At 39.3% G+C, this 17,763-nt stretch overlaps 1 protein-coding gene across 1 annotated transcript in view; it reads right to left on the bottom strand.

Moving 5' to 3' along the window:
- GRIK2 (glutamate ionotropic receptor kainate type subunit 2) overlaps positions 1 to 17,763 on the bottom strand; it is a 621,233-nt gene that overhangs the window by 352,007 nt on the left and 251,463 nt on the right. The gene's annotated exons all lie outside the window — the stretch shown is intronic.

Here is a 17,763-nt window from a genome sequence, read left to right as displayed (position 1 = left end):
ATCTAAGCATGAAAGGCTCCCAGGCACTGACTAGGACAAAGTCATTCATAGGTCAGCACATAACTGCTGAAGATCAGAGAGGAGTGTTTCATCTAGCTGTGCTTCTTGAGGGAAATTTTATTAAAGGCAAAACTAATGAGGATACCATCTAGTAGTCTGGATTTATGGATTATTTTCCTCTATATTGACTCTGAATCTGTCATTTTCTCTTTTTATAATTTGTTACTGTTTGCTTTTTTTATAGTTACATAGTCTACTTACTTTAATTGTATGCATATTCTGCCAGTTATTGAAGGATCATGCTTTTAGATTGCTAAATTTACAAGAGAGTATGTTGATGAGTTGCTTTCTTTTATCACAGTTTTGCAATTTATCCTCAATACTAGTGAAAAAAAAAGTGTCTGCAACAATCAAAGTATCCTCAAATGATTCAGCATAGTCCATCAACAGAAAGTTCACGAATAAGTTATATGGAAAACTTCTTTAAAAATAGCCCAGCAAATGCCTGAAACATTTTGATCAGCAGTATTTCTTTTAACAGCCAGAATCTGTCTAGTTCCAATTCTAATTCCACAGGAGGCAAGAACAAATGGACCTTTCTGAACCGCTACCTGCAGAGGAAGACCTGTTTATATCAATGCATACATTGGTGAAATATGGATTGCACTCTGCATGGTGCACCTTTGAGACTAACTAAAAGTAGTGCTTATTTTTATGGTTATTGTGGTTGTGTGGACTGCATGGGAATGATAAAATGAAAGATGGTGAAATCTTTCTCCAAAAGGAATAGGATGCACAGGATATGGCTTGCATGTTGATAAGTTATTAATATACCGAGAGTCATAGGGAAAATGGTGCTCTGAAACCCAAAAAGAAAATATCATCAAGTGAAAGGTAGCAGAATAAGTGTGTGAGTCTGTCCTGCATCTGAAGGAATTCAGGTGCAGGAAATTTACTAGAACGTCTAATATGTTGTGTAGGGAGTGGTCACTCTATTCTATTAACATTATTTTCAAGGACAATCTATTCTCCTCCCCAGCTCTGTCTTAGAATATAAATGATTAGCTATACTTCTTAATTCAAACAGATAGCAATCAATCAATCAAGTTGCATTTCTACAGTTATAATTTCAGCATGGGAACAATCCTACAATCCTACAAACCAATCCTCAGGTAAAAATGGAAGTGAATCAATGGATTTTTCCTGAATAAGATCTGCATGATTGAATCCCAGTTCAGTAGTATAAGCACAATAATTTACTTTGCCATTTCACAAAACAGAAATAATACAAAGGCACTGCCACAGTGGATGTGGATGCTATAGAACAGGGGTAGAATCATAGAATATTAGGACTGTAAGGAACCACGATAGGTTATTGAGTCCAGTCCCCTGCCTTCATGGCAGGACCCAGTACTGTCTTAACCATCCCTGATAGACATTTATCTAACCTACTCTTAAATATCTCCAGAGATGGAGATTCCACAACCTCCCTAGACAATGTATTCCAATGTTTAACCACCCTGACAGTTAGGAACTTTTTCCTAATGTCCACCTAAACCTCCCTTGCTGCAGTTTAAGCCCATTGCTTCTTGTCCTATCCTCAGAGGCCAGGAAGAACAAGTTTTCTCCCTCCTTGTGACACCCATTTAGATACCTGAAAGCTGCTATCATGTCCCCTCTCAATCTTCTCTTTTCCAGACTACACAAGCCTAATTCTTTCAGTCTTCCTTCACAGGTCATGTTCACCATACCTTTAATCATTCTTGTTGCCCTTCTTTGGACCTTCTCCAATTTCTCCACATCTTTCTTGAAATGCAGTGCCCATAACTAGACACAGTACTCCAACTGATGCCTAAACCGCACAGAGCAGAGCGGAAGAATGACTTCTTGTGTCTTGCTCACAACACACCTGTTAATGCATCCTATAATCATGTTTGCCTTTTTTGCAACAGCATCATACTGTTGACTCATATTTAGCTTGTGGTCCACTATAACCCCTAGATCCCTTCCTGCCTTACTCCTTCGAAGGCAGTCCCATTCTGTATGTGTGAAACTGTAGCTTCCCATTCTATAGTTTCCCATTATGTTTGTGTGAAACTGATTGTTCCTGCCTAAGTGAAGCACTTTGCATTTGTCTTTATTTGCATTTGTCCTCATCCTGTTTACCTCAGACCATTTCTCTAATTTATACAGATCATTTTGAATTATGACCCTATCCTCCAAAGCAGTTGCATCTCCTCCCAGCTTGGTATCATCTGCAAACTTAATAAGCATACTCTCTATTCTGGTATCTAAATCATTGATGAATGATACCTTTCCAGCAGGATTGTGAACCATTAATAACTACTCTCTTAGGGTATGTCTACACTAGCCTCCTAGTTCGAACTAGGGAGGCTAATGTAGGCATTTGAGGTTGCAAATCAAGTCCGGGATTTAAATATCCCACGCTTGATTTGCATCTTCCCGGCCAGTCGCCATTTTTTGAAATTTACAAGTCCGGACTAACAGCCCGCGTCTACACACGGCAGGGATCCAGTAGTTCGAATTAAAGCCCTAGTTCAAACTACCTGTTATTCCTCCTGGAATGAGGTTTAACAGGTAGTTCGAACTAGGGTCCATGGCGAATAGATTACAACCCGGAAGAGCCGGCGCAGAGTGATCTGCACATGTGCAGAATGCAGAACCACGTGAAACTGTGCAGCTGGCGAGTAGTGCTTGGCTGCTTGGTAAGCCTTGCTCATTTGTGTGCAGCCCCTGTCTGATTTTTCTGTGGGTCAGCGGCCCCTGATACAAAAAAGGTTCTCCACCCCTGCTCTACAACTTCACCAAGAAAGTCCACCTTGGATAACAACTCCTGATGAATCAAAGGCAAAATATTTTTACCCATTTGTCTAATGTAGTATAAGGAGAACATGAAACAATGAACAGTATTTGAACATTATTTTAATTCCATAGGAATAAACAAACCAATTTTTCAATTCCATGCCTTACCATTCTTGAGTTAGATGATCCCTCAGCAAAAATAAGAATACCCCATATTTAAATAATCACAAGTGGAAATCTGTGGGAAGTTTGTGGGAAGTTTGTCATTGTAATTGATCTTACCAAAGTCAATGTCACTCTACTACATAGTAAAATGGGTAAATTACTGCTCTCACTATTGACTGACTACAAGCCTCTTTTTTGTACTTAACATATTCCTATATACACAATTTGGTCTAATTTTCATTACATTTTGTATTAATGAATTCCTAAAGATTTAGATCCTTCAACCATGATGAAAGAATATTGCTAAGTGTAATCTCTTGATCAACAGTAACTTTTTTTGAGAATGAAAGTTACTGCCATTAAGGGGCCATGTGATTCCTGTGAAAATATTCTGAATTATTACAGACATCAATTCGCACTTATATATAAAAATTATCTCATTTTGCTATTTGGCTATCAGCTCAATCTTTCACAGCGGCCAATAGAACAGCATTTTTATCAACAAATCCAATGGACAAGAACTGCACCTGTGATTTATATGAGTATTGGATTCTCCCTATTAATTCAGGGCAAGCTAGCACCCTCATTATTTGCAAAAACTCATTATTTGCATGAATATTATTATCATTATTGCATTATTTGCATCGTTACGCTATGATATAATGGGACTTGATATTTGAAGAGGAAAAGTAATTCGGGTCATACTGGATTACCAGACAGAATTTATCATGTACTTTGCAATACTTCAATTGGAAAAACTCACCTTTAGACCAGTAGATAATAGCCTGCGGGTTTCAGTTCCACACCATATCTTGGACTCACATACAATATCAACTCCAAGATGAAATTTTAGAGTTGAGGGACTGTTGGCAAGTGCCAAATTTTTACGTCAGCCTATTAAAAAGTTCCCTTTAGTCTGTCTCAAGTGGTTGTCAGCTGAAAGTTAAAGATCCCGGAGCATTATTTGAAAAGTAGGGAATTGGAGTGTATTTCTGCTAATGTTCACTGATCCCAGAAAATAGCTTTTAGTGTTCAAGGCTGCATGTTAGCTTTTTCAGACTTCATAATTTCTGCTGTTTGCCTACACATTGTTACACTAATATTTTTATTCATTATTTTATAAAGCTCTCCTGGGAGAACTTCAAGAATGAAAACAGCTATATAATATCAATTTTACCCTATTATATTTTGAAATCCTTACAGGGGTTTCATATATATATATAAAACGAAGAATGTCTCTAAAACTGATTATTATACAAAAGATATTGCAATATTATTGTGGTTTAGTGGGCAGGGTTGTGAAGTTGTGACACACATCTTGCCTTCAAATCAATAAGAATGAGATATGTGATTCTTGCATGTAGTGTATTAAATTATAAATTTCATGCTCAGAACAGCTGAGTAATTATTTCTAAAAAAGGATTATAATATGAATGTCATAAGGCAGCCTGGCATGGGGTGCCCTCCAGCATCATGCTGCTTCCTGGCCAGCCTGCCTGTTTCAGGCTCTCCTTCAGCAGTTGCCAGAAATAGTTCTACACTTGGAGTATAAATAGCCCTTGGGATTAATTTATACAAAACAAAACCCCATGCATATATCCCATAATAAACCACACCTTAAAAGCCAATCAAAATATAACACTGGAATTTCACACTAAGATCATACTCTCTTCAACTCCAGCACACTCACCTCTCTGGTATTGCTCCAGCATCTTTTATCATACCTCCCTGCTAACTTCCTGAAAAATCCACATTTTTTCCTGAGGAAGGCTTTCAGAGCTTTGTGCTCTCTGTACGTTCTCCTCAGGCAGCTCTCTGATGCTCCTTTGGCCTCTACTCTGTGTCTGTGTTTGGACACTGATAGCACTTACCTGAATTCTCATCCCCATGCAGCTCTCACCTGCCCTTTCCCTGACTGACTCCTTCTGCACTGTCTGGCAGCTCTGACTCACCAGCTCTAGGCTTCAGATTCCTTCTTCTTAATTCCCAGAATGCCTGACCAGGCACAGGTGGACTGGCATCATCCCTCTTAACAGGATGTCACCCTGATAAAATGATTCCTTCCATAGTCTCCCAATCTGTGAATTTACCTGTGCTGAAGGAAGATATCTAGTCAGCCTCGAGTGAAACAAAAAAAATGTTTCATTCTCCCTTTGAAATGAATATGTCCAAATGTATAATTTACTAAATACTTTCTGACGACGTGGATCTTTGCCCACGAAAGCTTATGCTCCAATACATGTTAGTCTATAAGGTGCTACAGGACTACTTGTCGCTTTTGCAGATCCAGATTAACATGGCTACTCCTCTGATACTAAATACTTTCCGTCAGCCAAACAGATAACAATAAGGTTGCCTACAACATCAAATATTCTCCTCGAAGCACAGAGGGAGCAATCAGTTTGGGGACTGTTCCAAAGTTCATTGAAGTCAGTGGCCTTTTTTTTTTTAACATTAATTTCAATGGGGTTTTCATCAAAGCAGATCAAAAAGATATATAAATATATATTTAATTTTAAGCTCATGACAAAATTTATTGTCTCCCATTGGATGTCTTATAAGCAAAAGTTATCACCCAATCGTTTCTAGGATATAAATTATTTCTTTATGGCTTTAAAGTTAAGGAACTATAGTTTCATAGGTATCAGTTAAATCAAATATATATAGACATATATTCAAGAATGTATATAAAGGTCAGAGCTCAATAAAAAGTCAAGTGTCTGCAGATGCAATTAACCCCACTCAGATCTCATTATAGCACTGATTTAGTTTGCTTAAAAACCACAGGATTGCAGCAAATGTATTTTGTTTAACCCTTGAGTGCTCAGCCTAGTGATAGTTCATCATTTAGTAGCAAGACATTCCCTGAGAAATATTCCACCCTCTGACTACAGCACCTCAATCAAGTGACAGAATCATCATGGCTGTATACAGTATTATTTTTTAAAAAAATTTTTAAACATATAGAGTATATGTATATATTGTCTTTTGTCTGCTGAAAAAAATTTCCCTGGAACTGAAACTACCTCATTTACATTAATTTTTATAGGGAAAGCAGATTCGCTTAATATCTGTTTTGCCTAAAGTAGCATTTTTCAGTAACATGACTACAGTGTTAAGTGAGGAGTTACTGTACATCAGTGAGAGCACACACTGAAGATATTAAAAGAAAGTAAGAAGAAAGTGAATCAACCTTTAGAAATATGCTGAAAGAAAACCTCACCAAAGTGACTTCCTTGGAGAGCTAATTTGAAGCAATGAATTCTATTATGAACTCCATGAAAAGGGAATGAATGAAGCAATGGAGAAGGCAGACAGAAAATCAGCTAACCTTAAAACAAACTATCAGCCTTATAATTAACAACAAACACCCTAAGGATGGAAAACATGAAATGTTTGAAAAATCATGACTCAAGTCCTCCAAAAAAATGAGCCTATATTTGAAATTACTGTTTTAAAAACTAAGGGGGAAGTATTTCCTTCCTCCGGCACATGCAGCGGCTGTGTGTTCAGTTTTTTTTTTCTCTGCACCCATCAGAGCTAGAAATTTACTTTAAAATAATAAAGCTGACATTCCTTACCATCATGATGTTTAGGAATTGGACTGTTACAAAAACCACCAACTCTTCTAAGATTCAAGATAAAGTAATAGGAATTGGCAATTCTTCACCTCTCAAATAAATGTTGATAAAAAATTAATGCCATGCTGAAGATGGGGTGACAATATAAAAAAATGTTCCTGTAAGTTGCATCTACTCTGGGCATTCCAGTGAGAATGGAAATTACATGCCATGTGACCTGTATGGAAAAGCTGCTACCATTAAATTAATCTGAGAGACAAAGAGGAAGTTCTGAATGTTCAAAAACAAAAAAAAAAGGGCAGAAAAAAATATTCTTTTCTCCAATTTTAGCTGCTGCCACCAAAAGAAAAGATTTCACAACATTATATTATGAAGATCAAAATCTCATTGAGAAGAGAGACAGTCTATGTTTTTTATCCCTAGTTTTGTCTCCTTCCCACCCAAAGAACAGATGTCTGAATAATGTGTTCTCTCTCTGCCAGCTGCACTTACAAAGTGTTATACAAGACTGATGTTTCCCTGATACAAATAATAAGAGAGTTGTGTAACTGTGTGTATTAACGAATTGAATACAATCACAACATTTTAAACACACACACACACACGCATTTATACATATATATATATATATATATATATATATATATATATATATATATATATATATACACACACACAATAGATAGATAGATAGATAGATAGATAGATAGATAGATAGATAGATAGATAGATAGATAGATAGATAGATAGATAGATAGATAAGAGTTTTGTGTGTCTGTGTCCCAAAATCCATTTGTTCAAGAACTCCTCTTAAATGGTAAGAGCTAGGCCACCAAATTTTGTATGGAGACTTCTCTTCTGCTAACTTAAAGCAAGGTTAGGGGTTGGTCGCACCAGGACAATAGTAAGTACCAGGAAGGGGACTGTTTTCCATAACATGGAAAGACAGAGGTTGGGCTGTTCAGAGGGATTCAATACTGAGAGGGGCCACTTGGGGGCAGGGACCCTGCAAGAGAGAGCTATTCTATGGCAGGCATACCACCAAGAGAGTGGCCAGCAGGGCTGAGGCTCCACCATCTTGCCTGCCAACATACCAGGTAAATAGTCCTTCTGCCCCCAAACCCTTTTTCCCATTCCCAGCCTATGGCCACAGCACTGGAGGGGGTGGGGAGGAAGCCCTTGATTGGCCAGGAACTGGGGGGAGAAAAAAGGACCTGAGGGTGTGTGGGGGGGGGACGAGGACTGGGGAAGAGAAAAGGCCTATGCTGGATGGGCCCTCCTGTATTGAGTTCTTCCTCATCCCCCAACCCTCACTCTTGCACTCCCCACCCCCAACCTCCTGCACTGCCCTCCCAAGGTCCTGCCCTGATTCCTGTACCCCCACATTGCTACCTCCCTCTCTGCAGTACCCAGGCAAAGTCAGGTACGTCTATATATGCACATTCACCAACCAAAAGAGAAATCCACACAGAAATCCTGTCAATTGGAATTAGGTTGTATTGTGTTCAAATGTCCCCTAGATTGGTCACACTATCAGGACAAGTGGTCCAAACACTGGAGTTAGTACAGAATCTTCCTAGCCTAAGGAGAGACTACTCTGCAGCTTCAGGTAAGAAAAGAATCTCTACCTACTTGATACAGCAACAGCAGCAACCATGCTTTAAGCCAGAAAAGTTCCTCCACCAATTATTGCAGTAATAATGTAGCAATACACATTGCATTACTGTTGCACTAATGTGGGGAAACATACTGACGGGTCATAAATCCAGAAAGGTGCACGCTATCATTATTACAGAAGTGACTGAATATAGTGCGTGGGATCCCTAGTCAGGAACAAGGACCCCACAGTGCTAGGCAATAGGAGCAATATGTGTAAGGTGTAGAAATGGCAAAAGAATTGAGTACTACAATAAAGGCACGGGGAAAGATATATACAGCTCATCAACCCAAGCTTGGAGAATCTCCTGCTTTTCATGCCTTTAACATTTTGTGATACCGCTGCCATTGTCTGAATCACTTGCAAAGTTTCAAGACCCAATGCTCCTCTATCTAAACAATGGAAAGGAAATGACACAGGTTTCATCAAGACAAGTTTCTTATTTACTCTTCTCCTGGAAGCATGTCTTTGTTTTCTTGCCCAAGCCAAGAGAAGAAACCAAGATTTCCAGTCCCTTTACCCACAGACCCCAGTGTACCCATGTGATAACTACAGTAGCTCAAACCTACCAATTCTCATGGGCCACAGAACAGAAAGTGTTCTTTTTCCAGAGCTTCCTGGGCCCTGGTTTTCCCAGTCTCAATAAGGTCTTGTCTTGATGGACAGAAAGGGTATGTTTACCAATTGTTTCATATCAGTTTAAGGGGCTGGGACATGAGAAGTCTTGCCTATCAATGAAACTGAGTTGGATAGCCACAGGCAGTAGTCAGTGGCAAGGATTGGAACAATCACTAGAGCCAGGATTAATAAGCAAGGGAGCAGAGACTGGAGACCAGAAAGCAATCCAGAAATGTATATGGCTACCCATACAACTTCTGACACCACTCTACAGGGTTAAATAGTGAGCATGGACCAATCAGTGGGCCACAGGGTGCTGTTTCCCTGAAAATCTATGGGCGGTACCTCCTATAGCATCTTATCTCCACAGAGCTCCTTGGATAAAGTAGTCTAAGAGTCCATGGGGTATCCAAGAGTCTGTACACTGGGATTCCAATCTGATAGATCTTCACACTCAACTGAGTTAGTTTATACAAATGAAATATGCTACAAAGAAGCAGGTTATTGCGCTTGATGCCTAGGCTCCTGCACTAGCTACAACATGGCTACACAGTATCTTATTAGGTATTTTCAACTATGTTAGACTAATGAAAATCAGTTTTCTGCTCATAAAGACACACCCTAAACTTATTCTTTATTCAGAAGCTTAATCTAGTGAAGTTGCAGGACGTATCAACTAGCATTGATTTCCATGCAAATTTGGATTGAGGAATACCCAGAGGAAAAGGAGCCTGCAATGGTCTACCCTCTCAGTTTCTACAGCCCTTGATATTCATGAATCAATTTTTTTTGGGGGGAGGGAGGATGTTGTCATGGTGAAGGGAAATAATGAACATACAGCAAAGGCAGATGTCCATTATGCTGTTGGTGCAGAAATGCAGGGGAGTACTTGAGAGCTTAAGTATGCACCCCCCAAACCAACATGATTCTGTATCTGGTTTCCTGGTAAGCAACAAAACTCTACTAATTTCAGTAATGCCACTACAATTATTTTAGCAGCTATACACAAATCCAATTACCTGATGTGAAAAAGGATGTATATTGGATGCTTGTGGGTCAGACAAAAATCTCATATACACACAGCCTAAACACAACACGGCATGTAAAAATCTCCAAAATTTTGCATTGAGAATTTAGCAGCACTGTGAATTTGTATTACGATTAGTTTTCACACCAAGAAATATTATTATGTTTCACTATGGAAAGAATTTGAGCTGAAAAATGGGATTAGATTCACATAGGTGGTTAAGAAAAAGGAAGGAGAAAGATAAAAATAGAAAAGATAAACAAGGAAATTTAGAGATAGAAAACATTGTAGATATTTTTATATTCACCAAGCTCAAATTGACATTATCATGATCCATTTTTCTAGATGGTCTATAAAACATATTGAATTCAAGTCTAATTTTTTCAGAGAAGACTTGAGTATTGACCTTAGATATAGCATTCTTCAAGCATCATAATGCTTCATTGTGCCTGCATATCTAGATACTAAAGTGAATGTTAAAGGATGGAATTAATACTTAGAATAGAAAAAAAACCAAATTCTTTTCCACACAGGGTAAAAGCAGATAACTAAATCAGATAATAGGCAAAGCAATTAGCAAGGAAAACTTTATGTTAATAAAGCAGTAGTGCTTGTTAGGTCATCTTAATTATGCATACTAAGCTTTGACTTGAGGCATATTACATCATGGAAGATTAATAGGTGTGCAGCAGAAGAATTATAAAATCATACCACTTTATTCATGCTGTACAGTTCTTGTCCTGGATCATCCATTTCATTGTATCTCTCATCATATTTTTGATGTGTGTTTTTTTAGGAAGGTGCTACTTATGGATATTTGTAAATCAATTTTACTTTGTCAAATTTCATGAAAGTAACAGTAGTATTATTTAGTTGTTTATATATATTTTTCTGGAAATGGGAAATACATGGAGTGATAGGCAGGGAGTGATAGCTATTACCAAAAAAATGAGGTTTCAAAAACAGGTTTTCTCTCAAAAGAACTGCATCTAGACTACTTTCTTTTTCTAAAGAATCTCTTTCAAAAAAAGTGATTGGAAGAAGATATGCAAATTTGCATACCTTCTTTCAAAAGGGAAAGCAAGTCTAGACCTTATAGTAAAACATTATTTTTCTTTTACCAAATGCATTAAAAAATGTTTAGTAACCACACATTACTATCAGTCCTCTTTCATTTGCCATAATTTGACTTGTGCCCTCTGCTTAGCTAGCATGATATATTCTGATTTCCTGGAGTCATTTTCTTCATCATTGACCTCGTCCAGGAGTGTTACGTGCATCTTTTCAAGAACAGTCCAAGCAACTTTGTACTTATCATCAAACTAATCGTTTGTGTGTTCAAAAACCTAGTACTTCAACAACAGTTTTATGGGTTGTTTCCTTGATGTTAATCCAGTCCTTCTCAATAGCGGAAGACTGCTCTGGAACTTCAGTGTCAATGACTAAAGAGGCATCAAGACTGAGTTGAAACAATGCTTGTATTTCAGGCATTTCAAATTTAATCCATCTCTAACTACTTGATGATGACATTATGGCAGACAAAGGCTCAAAGGAGATGTCACTGTATACCATGTAATGGTCAGACCAGGAGCTAGTCTCTCACATTACATGAGTCAACTTAACATCACAGAGATCTCTATTTCATTATAAAACAAAATCACATGCCAATAATTAGAGTGTAGATTCAAGTTGCTCAGTATTTGTTTGCCTTTTAGAAGAATGTGCTTGCAAGTTCATGCTGAACACACAAATTTGAAGGAGGGTGTCACTTGAGTTCTCACTTCCAATACCAGGATGTTCAAGTACCTTTTGTCATATGGTGTGGTCCTGACCAATTCTAGCACTAAAATTGCCAAGTATATATAACTTGGAATTCAAAGATACTGAAGAGATTACTGAATTCAGGCTCTCATGAAAAGCCTTTTCATCATTTGCAATAGGCAATATGGGTGGATATGCACTAACAAGAGAAAGGCATTATCCATGCCTCAGTCTAATCTCTGCATGGTGAGGACTGAGGGTGTATGTCTGGGATTTAAGCTGGGGAACTGATGATGTCCTGATGATAAAATCAACTCTTGCTTGTTTTGGGTGCCTCTCAATATAACCCACATAATAATACGAATAGCCTGCTCCAGGGTTTGTGAACTGACTGGTACCAAAGATGTACATTTTACTCAAAGCTGTAGCGACAATGTTAGAATGTGCAAGTTCTCTACCAATGCCCTGCATTCAAGAAGTGTACACACATTAAAGAACGTGACGTGTAGTTTTTGCTTAGTCATTGATTTTCCAACAGGAATCAACTGCAACAAGCTGTCTTTAGGGACTGTTCTCTCCCCTCATCTTTCAAAGAAAGCAGGGCTGTCCCTAAATAAGGCAGCTTTGTCACTCGGGCAGGATACAGGAGCTGCTGTTTTTTCAGTTCAGCAGACAGACAGTCATCATACCCAGGCTGCCTGTGTTAAGGATTGTAGCTAGATGCTTCCAGTGATATACTCCACCTGCATCTGACATAATTTCCCAGTGACATAGGACTTTAATCAACAAGAGGTAGATCTTTAGCCTTAAGAGAAGTACTTTCACACATGAATGGATTTAAGTGAGGCCGACTTGTGAGTTGCAACCCCACTCTTTCTTCTCTTACTAACCATTATACACAGACACAGAAACTGGGACATTCACACTCGAGGTTTGAAATCTGAGTTTCCTTCTCCTAGATAGATGTGGCTAAAAGTGCTTAGCAAGCTGTGTCTGTCCCAGATTGAAACCAGGGTTTAACCTTTTCCTAGGTATTGTCAGTCCATGACACCTTATTTCATATTTTTTGACACTACCCCTCGAGATAATACCATGGAGGATTTCTTCAATTCACCGCCTCGAGGACATGCCTCAACATTGTATTATCCCAGCATGAGGTGTTTAAGATAATTCACTCATGGTCATGCCTTCATGGAAAAGACCCTGACCCACAATCATATGAAGATATTGGGAAAGAAAATGGTCACATTCTATGGAAAGAGGCAAATCTCCCCCCCCCCCCCACCTGAATGATTTGAAGGAAATTATACATGGGGTCATTGATAGTCCCTTTCTCAAGTCCCTACCCATGACCATTTACATTGAAAGGTTAATTTATATTTAAGATTGTTAAATCCAGGGCAACCACCTCACCCATTGCTGGCAAACAGAGAATAACTTCAACAGACTTAAAATTAGAATTCTTAAGGATGAAAGCCAATCAAAAAGCCATCTGTCAAAAAAGGTTTGAAATTATTCCCTTTCATCTACCTCCACAAGAAGCAGAACAATTTATTACTGCGTGGCTGAATGGTTGGCTCTGGTGATCGCTTCTAGGGCCAATTAAAGGGTTAGCTAAGCCATGAGAGCTCATAAATGAATCCAATTCCTTTCCCTCTATTTCCTTCTATAGCTTGAAGATAAAGCAAGGATGTAATGTGGAAGGTCTGTGGCTTTATATAGTGACAAATGACTATATTACTAGTAGCAATAATAGGTCTTTGTCCCAGATACTATAGGCTTTGCTGAGCTTCGTATTTCTTTACAACAACATAACAAAGAAAGAACATGAGATGTGTAAGCACTGTAGTCCCATGTACTGACAAATGGAAATGGTGCTATGGCCAGCAATAATTCTTTGTCTAGTAACCAGAAGCCCATTATTTGTTTCGCTTCTCTCAAAGGGGACATAAAGTAGAACTAGTGAGAAGAGATTTAAAATCTTAAATTCTTCTTTATGCCTATTTCTAAAGCCACTTAAGTTTCATTTATTTACAAATAGAAGGGGACAAACAATATACTTTAACATACAGTATTATACATGATAATACTTAGAAGTTGCAATAGTTTCAAATTATTTATGAAATGAAATAGAATTAAAACTTTTTTGAAATTGTTTCCAATTAATAAATATGGTTCAGTAACACTAATCAAAGTGAAAGTAGATGGTAGGATGATCATTTTCCTGTCTCTATAGCTATCCCAGCTGTGTTGACATGACTCTGCTTAAGAGGGACCAGGTTCATATACTTTAAAAATGTTTAATTGTTTACATTATCCATTGAATGTGATTTAATATTCGGTATCTTTAAAATTCTTAATACATATTAAAAACCTTCACTTGCATAAAAAAGGTTCTAAATATTAGAGGTTGAACCTCTGTTAACAAGGACTCCCTGCAGCTGGATGGCTAGGTACAACCTAGCAGGGCTGCATGGCAAAGCCAGGAGCCCAGTGCACCACTGTGGGGCTACTGGGCAAGACAGAGATGGGGGAGGGAGCCGGCCAGGAGGCTGGTGGCTGGTCCAGGGCTGAGGGGAGCCAGTAGCAGTGGGGCCAGATATAACCTCCCCTGGTACAGCAAAATCCCTCATGTATGACCAGTCAGTCCCATGGGTGCCAGACCAGCCAGGTCCAACCTGTACCTAGTCTTATGTGACTCGTTTAGCACTATCTATCTATCTATCTATCTATCTATCTATCTATCTATCTATCTATCTATCTATCTATCAAATAACCAGATCCCAATATTTAACAAATAACCCAGGATTTTATGTTTCATATTAAATATTATTGTAGTGTCTCACAAAATCAGAAGCGACGAAGCTCTGTTAGCACAGATATTATAAAAGCTCTATTTTTGTTACATTAGTCTAATATTATACTGCAAGCGTAAAGTAAGGACTCCTCTTCTCTAGCCAATGTGATAATTGCGGGGGTTTTCAACTTTTTCCCAACAAATTAAAACATGAAAACAATTGTAATACAATAAATAAAAATCAACAATAGTAGGAGTGAAAAACAATAGGGTTGGGGGTTTTGTTTAACAGGAAAAATCTTTTTGGTTATCTACCATTTAAAATTAGGTGTTTTTAAAGATTAAGTACAATTATAATTAGCTAGGTCATCCTTTTTCTTAGTAAAACTTGAGGTTCAGGAAACAGATCAACAAAACCTCTGAGACTCTCTCTGTATTTTTATGTAATATATCTTCTACTTATGGCCCACTGCTATACAGGAAAGAGAAGTAGATCTGGGGTGAACTAACTTCAATGGACAAAGATTTCACTTTTGGTTTCTAGCCTGTGTAGCTCCACTTTCAGGCTGACTACTGGAACACTGGTTCCATGGTTAACAAGGCTTTCCCTGGAAGCACACTGCAACTATAATCCAAGGACCTCCTCTACTACTGTCCATTCCTGGACTCTCCAGTGGATGGGGTTACTCTATGCAGAAGGTTGGAGAGGGAGGGAAGGGTGCCATTTCCTGAGGGCAGGCAAGACAGTGGCTGTGCATACTGGAATGCTGCTTGCTTTTTTCCCCATTCCTCTGGCTATCAGAGAGACAGAAGAAGGTGCACAGATTTGTGAATTACCCTCCCTTCACCAGCCAGGAGTGAGAGGCATGTACAGAAATGGCGTACTTTCCCCTCATCCCCAGATAGTCAAAGGAATGGAAAGAAAAGTAAGAAGTGTCCCAGTTTGCATGGCTTTTGCCCCTTCCCTCCTGAAATGGTGCCCTTGGAGGAAGGGACACAGAAGAGGTAACACAGCCTGTGGGCATATTAAGTTTTTGATGGAGTTACTGCTCAGTGTCCTGAAAAAGAACAAAACATGCTCCTGCCTTTGACCTGCTTCACATGTAGAAATTCAGACTTGGGGAGTGTTTTCTGAAATATCTCTGGCAAAGGAGATGGTGCCATGGCGGTGGTTGACACCATGTGCTGCCTGTAGACCTGCATATGGCAATTGCCCAATACCATTGTTAGGGAAAAGCCACAGTATTTTAAATACTTGCTATAGGATTAGTTTGTTTATTTAGCACGTGAATAACTGTCTAGACAAATGATGGCTTCTTCAGAGGCATGATGCAGTTCTTCTAGATCACTGCTGAACCTAGACAGAAGTCATTCATCGCCAATGTGTGTTGATGGTATTAGTGAAGAGACAGCTCTCATAAAAGCTTGATACTTTGTTGGGCACCTTATGATAGTAACGCCTGAGGTGACCTCAGTCACATCAATGTAAGTCAGGTACAAGTCAGTTTATACTAATGGAGTTATCCAGGTCTAAGACAACAATAAGGCAGGAATTAGTTCTGTAATTTACATAGAAATCTAGCAAAACTTCTGAAAGAGTAATTACAGTGCATGGAGTTTAAATAAACTGCTTAGTATAAAAACCTTTATGATGAAATTAACTTTAACAGATCCATTAAATAGTGCATATTATAAAAGTCTCTCTAAATACCACAATTGTTAAAATTAAAATACCATTAGTATGTATGGCTCTAGACAAGCATATACATAAGGCATAATCACATAGGTCCCACTGAAATTAATGACAAAACTCCCAAGGCCTTCAATGGAGGCTGAGATATCATCCGTAATATTTCTTTTTCACAAAATAGATTATGTTATCCTACAAGCAATTTAAACAGATCAATGAATACCTACTATTAAACCACAAATGATTACATTGTACTTTACCATGAACATACAAATGGCACAAGGCCATTTAGATCAAGGAATCAAACTTCCTTCTTAACATACCCCCATGCTATATATTCTGTGGGTGCTTGTGACGGGGTCCTCCCCACCCCGTTCCCTTCTCCCCGAGATTAAAGCAGTTACAACAGACCCGGGGGCCTAGCCCGCAGTCACAACAGGCCCGGGGGCCTAGCCCGCAGTCACAACAGGCCCAGAGGCCTAGCTTAGCAGTTACAACAGGCCTGGAGGCCTAGTCCGCAGTCACAACAGGCCTGGAGGCCTAGTCTGCAGTCTGAGGGGCTGGGGTAGGGGGGTCCGGGCACTCCCTCTCCACCGGACCCCAACCCAGGGCTCTAGTAGTGGTGGGCAGTTCCCACCACTGGCTCAGCGGGGTGTCCTCCCCAAAATGCGCCGAGCCCCTTGCCCTGGGTTGCTTCCTTCCCCAGCCTCACGGCCGGCGGCGGTCCCACCTGTCGATGCTGGGCTGGTGGCAGCAACATCAGCCGGTCCCGTCTCTGGGGCAGCAGCGCAAGGGTTGTCCACTGCAGTGGGGCGGGCCGTCCCCCGGAGTCGGCGTTGGGGCCGTGCTCGGCCCAGGGATGGTAGCAGCCATAGCGGCAGTCCCCCCGGCTCTAAATCTGGTGGCAGGTCCGGCTGCAGGCCTGCAGCTGTGACCGGAGCTCCTTCCTCCCCGGCGGTCTGCCCCAACTGAGCAGCCCGGCAGCCTTTTATAATGAGGCTGCACTTCGAGCATACCCAGTAGGGCTGTGGGTGAGGGGCGTACTCTACCCAATAAACAGGCTCCTCTCCCTCCTGCTCAGTGCGGGGCTGTATAAATATGAGTCTGTAAATTTCCAAAATGCATCAGGTGCTGACTATACATTTGAAAACATATGTGTTAATTTCAGCCTCCCTTTTCCCATCTCTAAGATAAGTATAATAATAATAATTACCACACTTCGATAGAGTGAAAAAATAAATAAGGCATATAAGACACACAGAGTTCATTGGAAGAAGAGCTCTACGTATGAAAAAGGGATAACATTGGCTAGCAATATTACTATTGGATTTTTGGATTATTAGAAGCCATTGGATAAAATTATGGATCTAGAGACTTCTAAAATAGTCTGAAAAACTTGTTATTTAGTGAAATGTTAACTGACTTGAGAAAACAAAGTCTACTCTTTTATAATAAATAAGAAGTTTTTGTGTTAAATTACATAATTATTATGCATTTAAAGAAATCCATTTTAACACCGGGCAAATATTTTTCTGTGCCATGACCAAACGGAACTGGATTTAACACAGTCCACAATATGCTTCCTTTTTAAATGCAATTAAGCAAAGAGCATAGGTCAAAAGATACCAAAGAAAGTAAAAATAC

This window comes from Pelodiscus sinensis, chromosome 3 (assembly GCF_049634645.1).
Source record: "Pelodiscus sinensis isolate JC-2024 chromosome 3, ASM4963464v1, whole genome shotgun sequence".
NCBI classification, from domain to species: Eukaryota; Metazoa; Chordata; order Testudines; family Trionychidae; genus Pelodiscus; species Pelodiscus sinensis.
The sequence above is the reverse complement of the archived record's forward strand: the minus strand, read 5'-3'. Positions and strand labels throughout refer to the sequence as shown.